This window comes from Bubalus bubalis, chromosome 10 (genome assembly GCF_019923935.1).
Source record: "Bubalus bubalis isolate 160015118507 breed Murrah chromosome 10, NDDB_SH_1, whole genome shotgun sequence".
Lineage (NCBI taxonomy): Eukaryota > Metazoa > Chordata > Mammalia > Artiodactyla > Bovidae > Bubalus > Bubalus bubalis.
In genome coordinates, this window is record NC_059166.1 from 84,595,827 (window position 1) to 84,612,471 (window position 16,645).

Genomic DNA, 16,645 nt, shown 5'->3' on the forward strand with positions numbered 1-16,645 from the left:
AGAGCTTACTCAAACTCATATCCATCGGTGATGCCATCCAACCATCTCATCCTCTGTCATCCCCTTCTCCTCCTGCCTTCAATCTTTCCCAGCATCAGGGTCTTTTCAAATGAGTCAGCTCTTCGCATGAGGGCCAAAGTATTTGAGTTTCAGCATCAGTTTTTCCAATGAAGGACTGATTTCCTTTAAGATCGACTGGTTAGGTCTCCTTGCAGTCCAAGGAACTCTCAAGAGTCTTCTACAACATCATACTTCAAAAGTATCAGTTCTTCAGTGCTCAGCTTTCTTTATAGTCCAACTCTCACATCCATACATGACTATAAAAATGACCATAAAAAAAATGGGTTCAATTGAGCCACTGATGCCATCGAATTATCTCATGCTCAGTCATCCCCTTCTCCTCCTGCCTTTGATCTTTCCCATCATCAGGGTCTTTTCCAATGAGTCAGTTCTTCACATCAGGTGGCCAAAGTATTGGAGTTTCAGCTTCAGGATCAATCCTTCCAATGAATATTCAGGACTGATATTCTTTAGGATTGACTCATTTGATCCCCTTGCTGTCCAAGGGACTCTCAAGAGTCTTCTCCAACACCACAGTTCAAAAGCATCAATTCTTCAGTGCTCAGCCTTCTTTATGGTCCAGATCTCACATCCATACATGACTACTGGAAAAAAGATAGCTTTGACTAGACGGACCTTTGTTGGCAAAGTAATATCTCTGCTATTTAATATACTATCTAGGTTGGCCATAGGTTTTCTTCCAAGGAGCAAGCGCCTTTTAATTTCATGGCTGCAGTCACCGTCTGCAGTGATTTTGGAGCCCAGAAAAATAAAGTCTGTCACTGTTTCCATTGTTTCCCCATTTATTTGCCATGAAGTGATGGGACTGGGTACCATGATCTTCGTTTTTTTGCATATTGAGCTTTAAGCCAACTTTTTCACTCTCCTCTTTCACTTTCATCAAGAGGATCTTTAGTTCCTCTTTGCTTTCTGCCATAAGTGTGGTTTAATCTGCATATCTGAGGTTATTGATATTTCTCCCAGCAATCTTGATTCCAGCTTGTGCTTCTTTCAGCCCGGCATTTCTCATGATGCACTCTGCATAGAAGTTAAATAAGCAGGGTGACAATATACAGCCTTGACATACTCCTTTCCCAATTTGGAACCAGTCTGTTGTTCCATGTCTGGTTTTAACTTTTGCTTCTTGACCTGCATACAGATTTCTCAGGAGGCAGGTAAGGTGGTCTGGTATTCCCATCTCTTGTAGAATTGTCCACAGTTTGTTGTGATCCATATAGTCAAAGGCTTTGGCATAGTCAATGAAGCAGAAGTATACGTTTTTCTGGAACTCTCATGCTTTTTTGATGATCCAATGGATGTTGGCAATTTGATCTCTGGTTCCTCTGCCTTTTCTAAATCCAGCTTGTACATCTATCTGGAAGTTCTTGGTTCACATACTGTTGAAGCCTGGCTTGGAGAATTTTGAGCATTACTTTGGTAGTGTGTTAGATGAGTGCAATTGTGTGGTAGTTTGAGCATTCTTTGGCATTGCCTTTCTTTGGGATTGGAATGAAAACTGACCTTTTCCAGTCCTGTGGCCACTGTTGAGTTTTCCAGATTTGCTGACATATTGAGTGCAGCACTTTCACAGCATCAGCTTTTAGGATTTGAAGTGGCTCAGCTGGAATTCCACCACCTCCACTAGCTTTGTTCATAGTGATGCTTCCTAAGGCCCATTGACTTCACACTCCTGGATGTCTGGCTCCAGGTGTGTGATCACACCATTGTGATTATCTGGGTCATTAAGACTTTTTTGTACAGTTCTTCTGTGTATTTTTTCCACCTCTTCTTAATATCTTCTGCTTCTGTTATGCCTGGGTGGTTTCTGTCCTTTATTGTGCCCATCTTTGCAGGAAATGTTCCCTTGATGTCTTTCATTTTCTTGAAGAGATATCTAGTCTTTCCCATTCTATTGTTTCCTTTTATTTCTTTGCATTAATCATTAGGAAGTCCTTCAAGGAACTCAGGGTGTAATCTGGGAGTAATTTCTGGATCCTAGAAACTGTGCTGTGCTTCCATTCCACAATCTTGACATTACCCTTGTTTCATGAAACAGTACAAGCCAGCCATGTCTTATAAAACAGACTCATATTTATCAATCCTTCCATGCAGGTCCAAGTCCAGTCATCAGTTGAGCATGTTAAGAGTGGAAATGAGGATTTCCTTTGTGGCTCAGTGGTAGAGAATTTGCCTGCCAATGTAGGAGACACTGGTTCAAGCTCTGGACCAGAAAGATTCATATTTCACAGAGCAATTAAGCCTGTGTGCCACAACTATTAAGCCAGTGCTCTACATCCGTCTAGTCAAGGCTATGGTTTTTCCTGTGGTCATGTATGGATGTGAGAGAGTTGGACTGTGAAGAAGGCTGAGTGCTGAAGAATTGATGCTTTTGAACTGTGGTGTTGGAGAAGACTCTTGAGAGTCCCTTGGACTGCAAGGAGATCCAACCAGTCCATTCTGAAGGAGATCAGCCCTGGGATTTCTTTGGAAAGAATGATGCTAAAGCTGAAACTCCAGTACTTTGGCCACCTCATGTGAAGAGTTGACTCATTGGAAAAGACTCTGATGCTGGGAGGGATTGAGGGCAGGAGGAGAAGGGGATGACAGAGGATGAGATGGCTGGATGGCTTCACTGACTCGATGGACGTGAGTCTGAGTGAACTCCAGGAGTTGGTGATGGACAGGGAGGCCTGGCGTGCTGTGATTCATGGGGTCGCAAAGAGTCGGACATGACTGAGCGACTGAACTGAACTGAACTACAGACAGACTGCCATTACTGAGCCCATGTGACCTAGAGCCTGTGCTCTGCAATAAGAGAAGCTACTGCAATGAGAAGCCCCCATGCTGCAATTAAAGCATAACTTCTGCTCACTGCAACTAGAGAAAAGCCCACATAGCAAAGACCCAGCACAGTCAAATATAAACACATAACAAATAAATAAATAAGACTTAAATGTTAAGAAAAAAAAGGATGGAAATGAAATGTAAGACCAAATTCCACAGTCGGGGCTGACAGTAAGCACTTCAGCTTTTTCCTCTCCTGATATAGCAGTCACTCCCTGAGGGTGAGAGCAGGTTTCTTCTTTATTTTTAATTCAAAGCCACTAGTGAATTTCCAGTTCATTTAAATGTATCTGAGTGCCAGGCACATTATAGATAAGAGTCTCTTGAGCTTGAAGTCTAAAGGAACACACTTTGACAAATCACTCGGGCTCAACGGGGAGAAGGGCTTGGATTTCTTCCCCGCAGGAGATGACAACAGCGATCCCACAGTCATCAGTGACGGAAGGAGTGCAGCCCAAGGTGAGACCGTCTCCATGAGTGCAAGCTATTCCAGAGGTACTCTTCCAGTGTACTTTTAATAGAAGAAAGGGAATCTCCATTTCTGCTACTGGAAGCAGGGCCACTTTCTTGCGCAAGGGCTCCGAGGAAAATGGATCTCGGTTTAGTCAGCTATAAGCTTGGCAGGTCCCTTTTCCTGTCCTCCAGGACCACGGTGAGAATGCGGACTCAGGAGCATCTTACCCCAGGCCGGCTGCCCGCTCGGCTGGTGTGATGTCCGTGATGGCCACTAGAGGGCGATGAGCTTCCGGACAACCACGGTGCCTGAGAGACCACGGTGGTCCCCGTAGCCCAGGGCCCACTTCCCTCTGACCCGGCTCAGGTGTCACTCAGGTGTGTTTAGAACGCCCTGGAAACAGAAGGCATGAAAACAGTTAAAGACAGGATTTCCAGGCAAAATACAGGACCCAAGTTAAATCTGAATTTTAAACAAATAACAAATACAAATGTTAAATCATTGTTTATTTAAAAGTCAGATTTAACCACGTGTTGTGTATTTTTCTTCTCTAAATATGACAGCCCTCATCAAAGGCCAAAGGGGCCTGGAAAGAATGAAAACCTTTCTAGGAGGCGAGGGGCGGGAGGCGGGGGTGGGGTGGGGGCAGGGTGGAGAGACAGTTTTTACTGCCTTCTTATTTCTTGAATCTAGAACAAAGCTTTGCATCCTTCGGATTGGAAAGCCTTATTCTCTTCACAGTTGGCAGAAAAGCAGAGTTGCACCCTGAAGCTGTGGCTAGGAGAAACATGTATTCTCTATACCAAAACACCTCCATGATCTTTTCCATGGACAAATGGATCATCAAAGTCCTTCCTATGTTCAGAATTTCTCCAAAAGGTGTAAATATTTTTTAAAGAGAACATCCCAGCTCAGGCTGCCATAACAAAACATCACGGACTGATTGGCTTAAACAATAGACGTGGGTTTCTCACAGTTCTCAAGGTTAGAAGTCTGATATCAGGATGCCAGCAGGGCTGAGCTCATGGTGAGGGCTCGTTTCTTGGTTTGCAACAACCACCATCTTACTGTGTCTTCACATGGAGGGGAAAAAGCTCTGTTCCCTACATCCCCTTTAAAGGCACTAATCCCATTATGGGGCCTCAGCCTCAGGATCTCATTGTACCCTAATCACCTCCCAAAGACCCACTTCCAAGTACCACCATCGCCTTGGGGTTAGGGCTTCAACATATGGCTTCTGGAAGGATAAAAACGTTCAGCCCATAGCAGAGGAAAAGAAGGAAAGCTCTGTCAGTGAACTTCCTGAAAGATTGCTGGGCAACCTGTGGGGAATCAGTACCAGGCGAGAAAAAGGTATAGATTTAAAAGCCCAGGTTGACAGGCAACAGGCTACGAGGGGAACCAGGTGTGAAGACAAGAAAAATGAGGACCCCCAAGAAAAAGAGGGCTGGGGTTATAATTGCTACATTTCCAGTTGATGCTGTTGTCCAGTCCTGGAGTCCTTTTGAGGATGCACTGAGAATCTGAATCTGTGGCTCATAGCAAGTTAACAGTAACTTCGGAGGCCCCAGTGCATGGTCATGAATTGCTATTCATCAGTGAGAAGTCTTCTCACACTGAAGGAAGTCAGTCAGTCTCAAGGAGCGTTTTTATTTCTCTGAGCACTTAGAAAATGCCCTTTGTGTCCTAATAAAGGGGCCTTGTGCTCACCGTCAGCCAGCATGGCTCTCCAAGCTTTGCTTCTTTCCTTGTTTCATCTTCAGAGGGTTACAAAGATACATGAAATAACGAGAAGGTTCTTAGGACAAATGTCTTTACAAGCATCACAGAAGGAAGCATTTCTTCTTTGCTTCCTTTGCCCCAAGGTCGGTATCAAGCAGAGTTCCTAATTGCTGGAAGAAGCTGCATCTGAGAGGACATTTAAATGACCTTGAAGTCACAGCACCATCCTGCACTCCTGCAGGTTGAGCATTTTTCCAAAACAATTGTGAAGCTGGTGACGTTAATATCGAATTAAAGCAGCAGGGGGCACAGTTTCTTCACAATGCGCTGGGCTTTTTTTTTATTATTAGGAAAAGAGAAAAAAAAAACCCACCTAAGCTGTTTCTTTGTGCTGTTTTTGAGATCAACCCTACCGGGTAAATAATCCAGATCTCAAAATGTCACACACGTATTCATTTTACACAGAAAAAGGCAAACTAAGCCGTCTAAGAGGAGTAGGTGAATTTACCGACAGTGCCCTGCTAATGATATCATTTTTGCACTAGTAATTCTTTATTTTTATTTTTTAAATAAACAATCATAGAGTGAGAATGTGTAGGACTGTACTGTACGTGCAAAGTCCTGCAGGCAAAGGCTTTTTAAAAAATTTATTTCAGGTTTCTCCCTAGAAACTCCGAGCATGGTGGTGACCCCCATTCTCCGGGGCTCTAGAAAATTAGAAGGCAGATTTCAAACGATTGATTTCATCAGGATTTGTGGCAGTTACCGGCAGGGGTTGTGTTTGGTATCTGTCTTGCGTTTTGAGACAGGTTGTGTGTTTAGAATACCTCCAAATGAGGTTGACGGTATTTTCTTTTGGATTTGCTAAAACGGAGTAGGAATCAGTGTGCTTGACCCGCAGCTGCGTCCATATGTGAATGCATATACATACACTGTTCATGTACAGAGCCCTGCTGCCAGCTCCCGCGTTGTGCCACACTCAGTCCTGTCTTGAATTAATCCCCTTATTTCTTTTGGCTTTCATTTTATCACCTTCAAAAGCGAAAACAGCTTACCCCTATTACACAAGAATACTGAAGATTCTGAAAATCTCACCATGCATGCATGCTAAGTTGCTCAGTCGTGTCCATCTCTTTGCGACCCCAGGGACTGTAGCCTGCCAGGTTCCTCTGTCCATGAGGTTTTCCAGGCAAGAATACTGGAGTGGGTTGTCATGCCCTCCTCCAGGGGATCTTCCTGACCCAGGGATCGAACCTGTGTCCCTTATGTTTTATGCACTGGCAGGCAGGTTCTTTACCACTAGAGCCACCTTTAATCACTGAAGAGGTCACCTTAGCAAACTCTTTGGGCTTCCCTGGTGGCTCAGCAGTAAAGAATCTGCCTGCAGTGCAGGAGACAAGGGTTTGATCCCTGGGTTGGGAAGATTGCCCTGGAGTAGGGCATGGCAGCCCACTCCAGTATTTTTACCTGGAGACTCCCATAGACAGAGGAGCCTGGCAGGAGACAGTCCATGGGGTCTCAGAGTCGAATACGACTGAAGCAACTGTGCAAGAGCTCTTTAAAATAATTCTTACTAAATTCAGTACTAATAACAGCCCACACTTGCACAGAACTACTTCTGTTTCAAGTTTGAATTTTTTTTTTTTGCATTTATCAACTCATCAAATTCTTCTTCAGAGGGGTTAAGAAATTTGCCCAGATTCACTGATTTTGTAAAAGGTGCAGCAGAGATACAAAGACACACACTGGCTCTAAAACTTATGGGCAAGATGTAGAATTTTAAAATTTTAATTTTTGGAATATGTAATAATTCACAGGTTTTAAAAGCCAAAATGGTACACAGTGAGAAGTTTTGGTTCCACTCCATCCACCCAGTTCTGCCATCTGCTCACTCCCTTGCAGTACACACAACCGGTATTTTCTGCAATTACAAACAAAAACAAATGTGAAAGTTTATCCTCCCCTTCATGAAACAGAAAGCATTGCATTGTGGTCACTATGCTAAACTTGGCTTTTCCACTGAACCATTTGCCCTGGGACCTTCCCAGAACACAACAGAGAAGGCATCCTCCTTTGAATTCAGCTGCATAGTATTCCATTGTGAGGACCTACCATAGTTTACTTATTAATTTTTGAAAGATTATTAATTAATTCATTTATTTATATTTTTTGGCTGCGCTGAACAGCATGTGGGGTCCTAGTTCCCCAACCAGGGATCAAACCCTTGTCCCTTGCATTGGAAGCGTGGAGCCTTAAACATCAGACTGCCAGGGAAATCCTACCGTAGTTTAATAAACCACTCTCCACCTACGGAAATGGCTTGCTTCTCATCTTGTTGTGCCTTGCTAAGTCGCTTCAGTCGTGTCTGTCTCTGTGTCCCCATGTACTGTAGCCCACCAGCCACCTGCCAGGCTCCTCTGTCCATGGGATTGTCCAGGAAAAAGACTGGAGTGGGTTGCCATGCCCTCCTCCAGGGGATCTTCCTGAACCAGGAATAAAACCCACACCTCTTACATCTCCTATTTGGCAGGCAGGTTCTTTACCACTATCGCCACCTGGGAAACGCTCACATCTTACAGTATTGGTCAATTCCACATCCCATGCCTCTGTGCATCATTTTGTAACTGTGCAGAGACTTCTGCAAGACGAGTTTCCAGAGGAGGAGAATTGGGTTAAAGAGTGAAAGTATTTGTAACACGTATTGCATAGATATTGCCACACAGTACGCACTCAAGATGACACTGTTTCTGCCTCTTCCAGAAACATTGAAATCACTCATTTTCCAACAGTCTTACTAACAGAGTATATTGTTGAACTTTTGGATTTTTGCCAATATGATAAGTGAGAAGAGCATCTTGACATATTTTTAATTAGCATTTTAAAAATTATGACTAATATTGAGTTTATTTTCATTGGATTAAGGGCCATTTGGGAAGATCCCCTGGAGGAGGGCATGGCAATGCACTCCAGTATTCTTGCCTGGAGAATCCCATGGACAGAGGAGCCTGGTGGGCTACGGTCCATGGGGTCGCAAAGAGTTGGACACGAATGACCGACTAAGCACAGCTCAGCATACTTCTTTTTATGTGATTTGTCTATGTCCTTGCCTGTTTATCTGTTTTATCTCAACTTTTAGCAGTTTATATATATTAGAAAAATAAGCCATTTTCACATGACAGGAGTTGCAAATATTTTTCTTGCTTTACATTTGCTTCCTATTTTAAGTTTCTGAGTGTATTTTTAAATTTTTATGTGCTTGAATTAAGATGTAAGACTTTATCTTATATCAAATACTTTATGATCTCACTTATATGTGGCATCTAAAAACACAACAGACTAATGAAAAGATCAGAAAGAAGCAGACTTATTTGAGAGCACAAACTAGTGGTTTCCAGTGGGGAGAGCCAAGACAGGGGTAGGGGAGTAAGAGGTGCAAATTATTAGGCATGAGATCAGCCCTGGGATTTCTTTGGAAGGAATGATGCTAAAGCTGAAACTCCAGTACTTTGGCCACCTCATGCGAAGAGCTGACTCATTGGAAAAGACTCTGATGCTGGGAGGGATTGGGGGCAGGAGGAGAAGGGGATGACAGAGGATGAGATGGCTATATGGCATCACTGACTCGATGGACGTGAGTCTGAGTGAACTCCGGGAGTTGGTGATGGACAGGGAGGCCTGGGGTGCTGCGATTCATGGGGTCACAAAGAGTCGGACACGACTGAGCGACTGAACTGAATTGAAGCTACAAAGATATATTGTACAACACAGGAATAATAGCCAGTATTTTATAATAACTATAAATGGAGTGTAACCTTTAAAATTTATGAATCACTGTATGCACCTGTAACACACTGTACAGCAGCTGTACTTCAATTTAAAAAAAGGTGTAGGACTTTAATGTTATAAGTTAACAACTATTCAAAGTGTAAATAGATTTTATTCAATAAGACTATGTTACTACTGTGCTTCCAACCTTGTACTAAATGTTTGGGACAAAACTTCTCCCTTGGGAATGTTGCTAATCTGGTGGGTGAGATGGCTGGATAAGTCAGTCATTCCCGTGTGCCAGTGGTAAAGTGTTAGGGAAAAGAGAAGTATGGAAAGGGGCTATTAGATTACAGATGGTTGGTCTAACTTTGAGAACTTTGTGAGTGATTTCACAAAGCAAGTCATTTTTAAGCAGGGTCTTGAGGAGTTTGGCAAATGAAAGGGAAAGTAGGGGGCAGGGTAAGTCCTCATAGCCTGTCTCCTTAGGGATGAGGTCCATTGGTAGCATTTGAAAATTTTCTTCCCTCCTGACCAGATAGGTTAATTTTCCTTGCATCAGTCTGCCAACACTCAGGAAACAATCCCAACTATCTCTTAATTGAATGAGGCAATATAGTACTCTTACCTGAAAGAAACTTAACCATGATTAGAATTCTGCAAAGGGAGGTAGGCTTGCGATGGCTTCAGACCCTTAACGTCCACCTAATATTATCCTCTTCTAACCATTGATGTCAACTCTGGCATTTTGAACTTCCCTGTGACTTAGTTGGTAAAGAATCCACCTGCAATGTGGGAGACTTGGGTTCAATCCCTGGGTTGGGAAGATCCCCTGGAGAAGGGAAAGGCTACCCACTCCAGTATTCTGGCCTGGAGAATTCCACACTGTATAGTCCATGGGGTCACAAAGAGCCGGACATGACTCAAGAAACTTTCGCTTTCTGGTATTTCACCTCTAGAATGAAGAAAAGAAAAAAGGCTTCAAAAGGCATTCAAGGCTGGTGTGTCTATAGTCTTAGATTGTGAAAACTCTAATAGTTTTTTTTTTTTCTTGTAGGTGACTCTCACAGTTTCTGCAGAGTTGGAAGTTGTTTTCACAAGGTCCTCAATCACCTAGTCCAGTTTGAGTAGGAGCCACAGTTGAATCACAAGCAGGGACAGACTGGAGTCAGCTACTGATCAGTCTTTGGGAGCTGAGAAGCTGGGACTGGCCACATTGGCTCAAGTGGCAGACACAGCTGTTGCCTACCCAATCCATTCTCCTCTCTGTCTCACCAGTGAAGCTCCTGTCTGGTTATGAGAGGCAAGGAGACCCACCCAGCGGCGTACTATGACCAGTCTGATCTAGTCTAGGCCAATCATCCCAATCTAGTTCCTCTCTTTCAAAACTGGATGTCTGGCCTCCCCTGAAGCTCAGGTTGGTGTGACCCTGTTAGGGCCAATAATACACAAGGGAAAGTCTGCAGACAGGCTTCTGGAAAAGCTATGGCTTTCCTAAAGTAAACAGACGCATAGCTGGAACCTGCCTTTACTGCTTCATCCTGCCGTGAATGCAGATGTGATGCCTGCCACCACAGCAGCTATCTTGGGACCAAGAAGCCTGCTAAACAGTGACACCAGCTCTGACATCATGTCCATCACTTAACATAGCAGATGCCCATGTCCAGACTTCTTAGCATGTGAGGAATATAAACGTCCTCCCCCTCTTAAGCTACTGTTGATCAGGTTTTCTACCAAGCTGTCATCCACCTGCCAATGCAGGAGATATGGATTCAGTCCCTGGATCAGGAAGATTCCCTGGTAAAGGAAATGGCAACCTGCTCCAGTATTCTTGCCTGGAAAGTCCCATGGACAGAGGAGCCTGGCCGGCTATAGTCTATGGGGGTCACAAAAAGTCAGACATGACTGTGCGACTAAACAACAGGAACTCCAGGCAGTCAAGCATTCTCTAGGCAGCAGCATTGTGGCCACTTAGAATGCAGTAAGATCAGCTTGCGACACTGCTAAGGAGACAACAAGCCCAGGTGGATTTAGACAATCTTAATAAGATCAGTGTGTGTCAGTTATCTGCGTCTCTGTCCCGCAGGACAACACCAAACCCAAAGGGCCCAATGATGAAGGTGACATGAGCAGGGGGACGCTGTTCCTGAGGACCCCGAGCTGCTTTAGAGTCTGCATCTGTTTCTGAAGGCTGGGGGATGGGTGGAAAGTCCCATGGCTCCTAGGGACCAGGGGAACAGATGAGAAACTGCCTTGTGGCATCTCCCACAGGTCAGGCAGTTGGATGGGACATGGCTCGGGGACATCTCCTCTCAAGACTGCCTCTTTCGCTGAGTTCCTGAGAGGATGATCGAAGGTCACTGAGACAAGTCAGGCTGCAGCGGGGCCTTGCCTCCAAGGCTTATGTGGGGACCTGGCATGAGAGCAGCCATGATGGAGCTGGTCCCCTACAAACTGCACATAAGAGCCTTTCTGACTGAAAGAGTTCTCATCCCAAGGCAGCATGGGGGAAAGGACTTAAGCTTTTTAAAGGACACAAGTTTTTCAGAGGAATAAAGTATTCTGCTTAGAGTCTTATCTTTTGCTGAACTATTTCCCAGTATCTCACAGGATTAACTACAAGGACATTTCCCTTGTATGTCAAAGTACATCCTAGACATTTGCAAGGACCAATTCCAAGGTCTTGAGTGTGTGTTTAAACACGTGTGAAAGCAAAACATTAGCAGCATACTCACAGACCCCACACACTGTATTAACTTGCTTTCTGCAGCTGACTTCGGAAGTGATGTGTCTAATGACATGTTCCAATTTATCCCAGCCATGCAAACTGGCTTGTCTCACTCTGCTTTATTAAATATATGATGCAGATGTAGAAATGTGACATTCCAATCCTAACAAGCCTTAAAAGAAACATTTTTACACTCTCGCCTCTCCATACCTGAAAGACAAGCTCAACTCACTGCCGAAGTAGAGGGCAAGTAACAAGGCTTGTTCATTTGCCACCCAAACTAGCACTGCTAATTCATCAGTCACATCTACCACATCGGGAGGAGACGTTACTGTTGCTCATGAGTCAGAGTCCGCATAGCCTATCACCTTAACGTCCTGAAGTAAAATTTATGACTGGTTATGACTCACTGCCTGTTGGCTTGCTCTTGGCTTTGACTGACCTTCCTTTCCCTTTGAGGCATTCCAAAATCATCCCTTCTCAAAACACAGCTCTCTGAGTTTCCAATGCTAACTGTGGGTTTAGTTTTCCAGTAGGACGATGACTTAAAGATAAATATGGGTGGAAGACAATCCATAAATTGGATATATGGATATCCATATACATCCACATATATATGATGACTGGAGCAGGAACTGGCTGTTCCAAGAATACTGGAACCCACTTCAGTATTCTTTTTTTTTTTTTAATTTAAATTTATTTTAATTGGAGGCTAATTACTTTACAATATTGTATTGGTTTTGCCATACATCAACATGAATCTGCCACGGGTGTACATGTGTTCCCCATCCTGAACCCCCCTCCCACCTCCCTTCCCGTAGCATCCCTCCGAGTCATCCCAGTGCACCAGCCCCAAGCATCCTGTATCCTGCATTGAACCTGGACTGGCGATTCATTTCTTATATGATATTATACATGTTTCAATGCCATTCTCCCAAATCATCCCACCCTCTCCCTCTCCCACAGAGTCCAAAAGACTATTCTATACATCTGTGTCTCTTTTGCTCTCTCGCATACAGGGTTATCGTTACCATCTTTCTAAATTCCATATATATGCATTAGTATACTGTATTGGTGTTTTTCTTTCTGGCTTACTTCACTCTGTATAATAGGCTCCAGTTTCATCCACCTCATTAGAACTGATTCATATATATTCTTTTTAATGGCTGAGTAATGCGCCATTGTATATATGTACCACAGCTTTCTTATCTATTCATCTGCTTATGGACATCTAGGTTGCTTCCATGTCCTGGCTATTATAAACAGTGCTGCGATGAACATTGGGGTACACGTGTCTCTTTCCCTTCTGGTTTCCTTGATGTGTATGCCCAGCAGTGGGATTGCTGGATCATAAGGCAGGTCTATTTCCAGTTTTTTAAGGAATCTCCACACTGTTCTCCATAGTGGCTGTACTAGTTTGCATTCCCACCAACAGTGTAAGAGGGTTCCCTTTTCTCCACACCCTCTCCAGCATTTATTGCTTGTAGACTTTTGGATCATAGCCATTCTGACTGGCGTGAAATGGTACCTCATTGTGGTTTTGATTTGCATTTTTCTGATAATGAGTGACGTTGAGCATCTTTTCATGTGTTTGTTAGCCATCTGTCTGTCTTCTTGGGAGAAATGTCTATTTAGTTCTTTGGCCCATTTTTTGATTGGGTCGTTTATTTTTCTGGAGTTGAGCTGTAGGAGTTGCTTGTATATTCTCGAGATTAGCTGTTTGTCAGTTGCTTCATTTGCTATTATCTTCTCCCATTCTGAAGTCTGTCTTTTCACCTTGCTTATAGTTTCCTTTGTTGTGCAGAAGCTGTTAATTTTAATTAGGTCCCATTTGTTTATTTTTGCTTTTATTTCCAATATTCTGGGAGGTTGGTTGTAGAGAATCCTGTTGTGATTTATGCTGGAGAGTGTTTTGCCTATGTTCTCCTCTAGGAGTTTTATAGTTTCTGGTCTTACATTTAGATCTTTAATTCACTGTGAGTTTATTTTTGTGTATGGTGTTAGAAAGTGTTCTAGTTTCATTCTTTTACAAGTGGTTGACCAGTTTTCCCAGCACCACTTGTGAAAGAGATTGTCTTTTCTCCATTGTATATTCTTGCCTCCTTTGTCAAAGATAAGGTGTCCATAGGTGTATGGATTTATCTCTGGGCTTTCTATTTTGTTCCATTGATCTATATTTCTGTCTTTGCCAGTACCATACTGTCTTGATGACTGTGGCTTTGTAGTAGAGCCTGAAGTCAGGCAGGTTGATTCCTCCAGTTCCATTCTTCTTTCTCAAGATTGCTTTGGCTATTTGAGGTTTTTTGTTTTTCCATACAAATTGTGAAATTATTTGTTCTAGCTCTGTGAAAAATACCGTTGGTAGCTTGATAAGGATTGCATTGAATCTATAGATTGCTTTGGGTAGTATACTCATTTTCACTATATTGATTCTTCCAATCCATGAACATGGTATATTTCTCCATCTATTAGTGTCCTCTTTTATTTCTTTCACCAGTGTTTTATAGTTTTCTATATATAGGTCTTTAATTTCTTTAGGTAGATATATTCCTAAGTATTTTATTCTTTTCATTGCAATGGTGAATGGAATTGTTTCCTTGATTTGTTTTCTCATTATTGGTGTATAGGAATGCAAGGGATTTCTGTGTTGATTTTATATCCTGCAACTTTACTATATTCATTGATCAGCTCTAGTAATTTTCTGCTGGAGTCTTTAGGGTTTTCTATGTAGAGGATCATGTCATCTGCAAACAGTGAGAGTTTTACTTCTTCTTTTCCAATCTGGATTCCTTTTATTTCTTTTTCTGCTCTGATTGCTGTGGCCAAAACTTCCAAAACTATGTTAAGTAGTAGTGGTGAAAGTGGGCACCCTTGTCTTGTTTCTGACTTCAGGGGAAATGCTTTCAATTTTTCACCATTGAGGATAAGGTTTGCTGTGGGTTTGTCATATATAGCTTTTATTATGTTAAGGTATGTTCCTTCTATTTCTGCTTTCTGGAGAGTTTTTAATCATAAATGGATGTTGAATTTTGTCAAAGGCTTTCTCTGCATCTATTGAGATAATCATAGGGCTTTTGTTTTTCAATTTGTTAATGTGGTGTATTACATTGATTGATTTGCGGATATTGAAGAATCCTTGCATCCCTGGGATAAAGCCCACTTGGTCGTGGTGTATGATCTTTTTAATGTGTTGTTGGATTCTGATTGCTAGAATTCTGTTAAGGATTTTTGCATCTATGTTCATCAGTGATATTGGCCTGTAATTTTCTTTTTTGTGTGGCATCTTTGTCAGGTTTTGGTATTAGGGTGATGGTGGCCTCATAGAATGAGTTTGGAAGTTTGCCTTCCTCTGCAATTTTCTGGAAGAGTTTGAGTAGGATAGGTGTTAGCTCTTCTCTAAATTTTTGGTAGAATTCAGCTGTGAAGCCATCTGGACCTGGGCTTTTGTTTTTTGGAAGATTTCTGATTACAGTTTCAATTTCCATGCTTGTGATGGGTCTGTTAAGATTTTCTATTTCTTCCTGGTCGAGTTTTGGAAAGTTGTACTTTTCTAAGAATTTGTCCATTTCTTCCACGTTGTCCATTTTATTGGTATATAGTTGCTGATAGTAGTCTCTTATGATCCTTTGTATTTCTGTTGTCTGTTGTGATCTCTCCATTTTCTTTTCTAATTTTATTGATTTGATTTTTCTCCCTTTGTTTCTTGATGAGTCTGGCTAATGGTTTCTCAATTTTATTTATCCTTTCAAAGAATCAGCTTTTGGCTTTGTTGATTTTTGCTATGATCTCTTTTGTTTCTTTTGCATTTATTTCTGCTCTATTTTTTAAGATTTCTTTCCTTCTACTAACCTGGGGTTCTTCATTTCTTCCTTTTCTAGTTGCTTTAGGTGTAGAGTTAGGTTATTTATTTGACTTTTTTCTTGTTTCTTGAGGTGTGCCTGTATTGCTATGAACTTTCCCCTTAGCACTGATTTTACCGTGTCCCACAGGTTTTGGGTTGTTTTGTTTTCATTTTCATTCGTTTCTATGCAAATTTTGATTTCTTTTTTGATTTCTTCTATGATTTGTTGGTTATTCAGCAGTGTGTTGTTCAGCCTCCATACGTTGGAATTTTAAAAAGTTTTTCTCCTGTAATTGAGATCTAATCTTATTGCACTGTGGTCAGAAAAGATGCTTGGAATGATTTCTATTTTTTTGAATTTACCAAGGCTAGCTTTATGGCCCAGGGTGTGATCTATCCTGGAGAAGGTTCCGTGTGTGCTTGAGAAAAAGGTGAAATTCATTGTTTGGGATGAAATGTCCTATAGATATCAATTAGGTCTAACAAGTCTATTGTATCATTTAAAGTTTGTGTTTCCTTGTTAATTTTCTGTTTAGTTGATCTATCCATAGGTGTGAGTGGGGTATTAAAGTCTCCCACTATTATTGTGTTATTGTTAATTTCCCCTTTCATACTTGTTAGCATTTGTCTTATATATTGCGGTGCTCCTATGTTGGGTGCATATATATTTATAATTGCTATATCTTCTTCTTGGATTGATGCTCTGATCATTATGTAGTGTCCTTCTTTGTCTCTTTTCACAGCCTTTGTTTTAAGGTCTATTTTATCTGATATGAGTATTGCTACTCCTGCTTTCTTTTGGTCTCTAGTTGCATGGAATATAAAAATATGGAACGCTTCACTAATTTGCGTGTCATCCTTGTGCAGGGCCATGCTAATCTTTTCCGTATCGTTCCAATTTTAGTATATGTGCTGCCGAAGTGAGCACCACTCCAGTATTCATGCCTGGAGAATTTCATGGACAGAGGAGCCTGGCAGGCTACAGTCCATGGGGTCACAAAGAGTCAGACATGACTGAGTGACTAACACACACACACACATACACATGACTCACCACAGCTCTCCACAGTGAGAAAAATGAGATGAGCTTATTATTGCCCAGGGGAACAGATGCTCTTTGAGTTTGGTTCAGTTCAGTTCAGTCGCTCAGCTGTGTCTGACTCTTTGCGACCCAATGGATTGCAGCACCCGAGGTTTCCCTCAGATCAGATCAGATCAGTCGCTCAGTCCT

General features: G+C 42.3%; 1 non-coding gene across 1 annotated transcript; it reads right to left on the reverse strand.

Moving 5' to 3' along the window:
* Positions 1 to 16,236: 16,236 nt before the first annotated feature.
* Positions 16,237 to 16,342, reverse strand: LOC112587685. The gene has a single exon (XR_003112184.2). It is a non-coding gene; the product is annotated as a U6 spliceosomal RNA (small nuclear RNA).
* Positions 16,343 to 16,645: the final 303 nt, after the last annotated feature.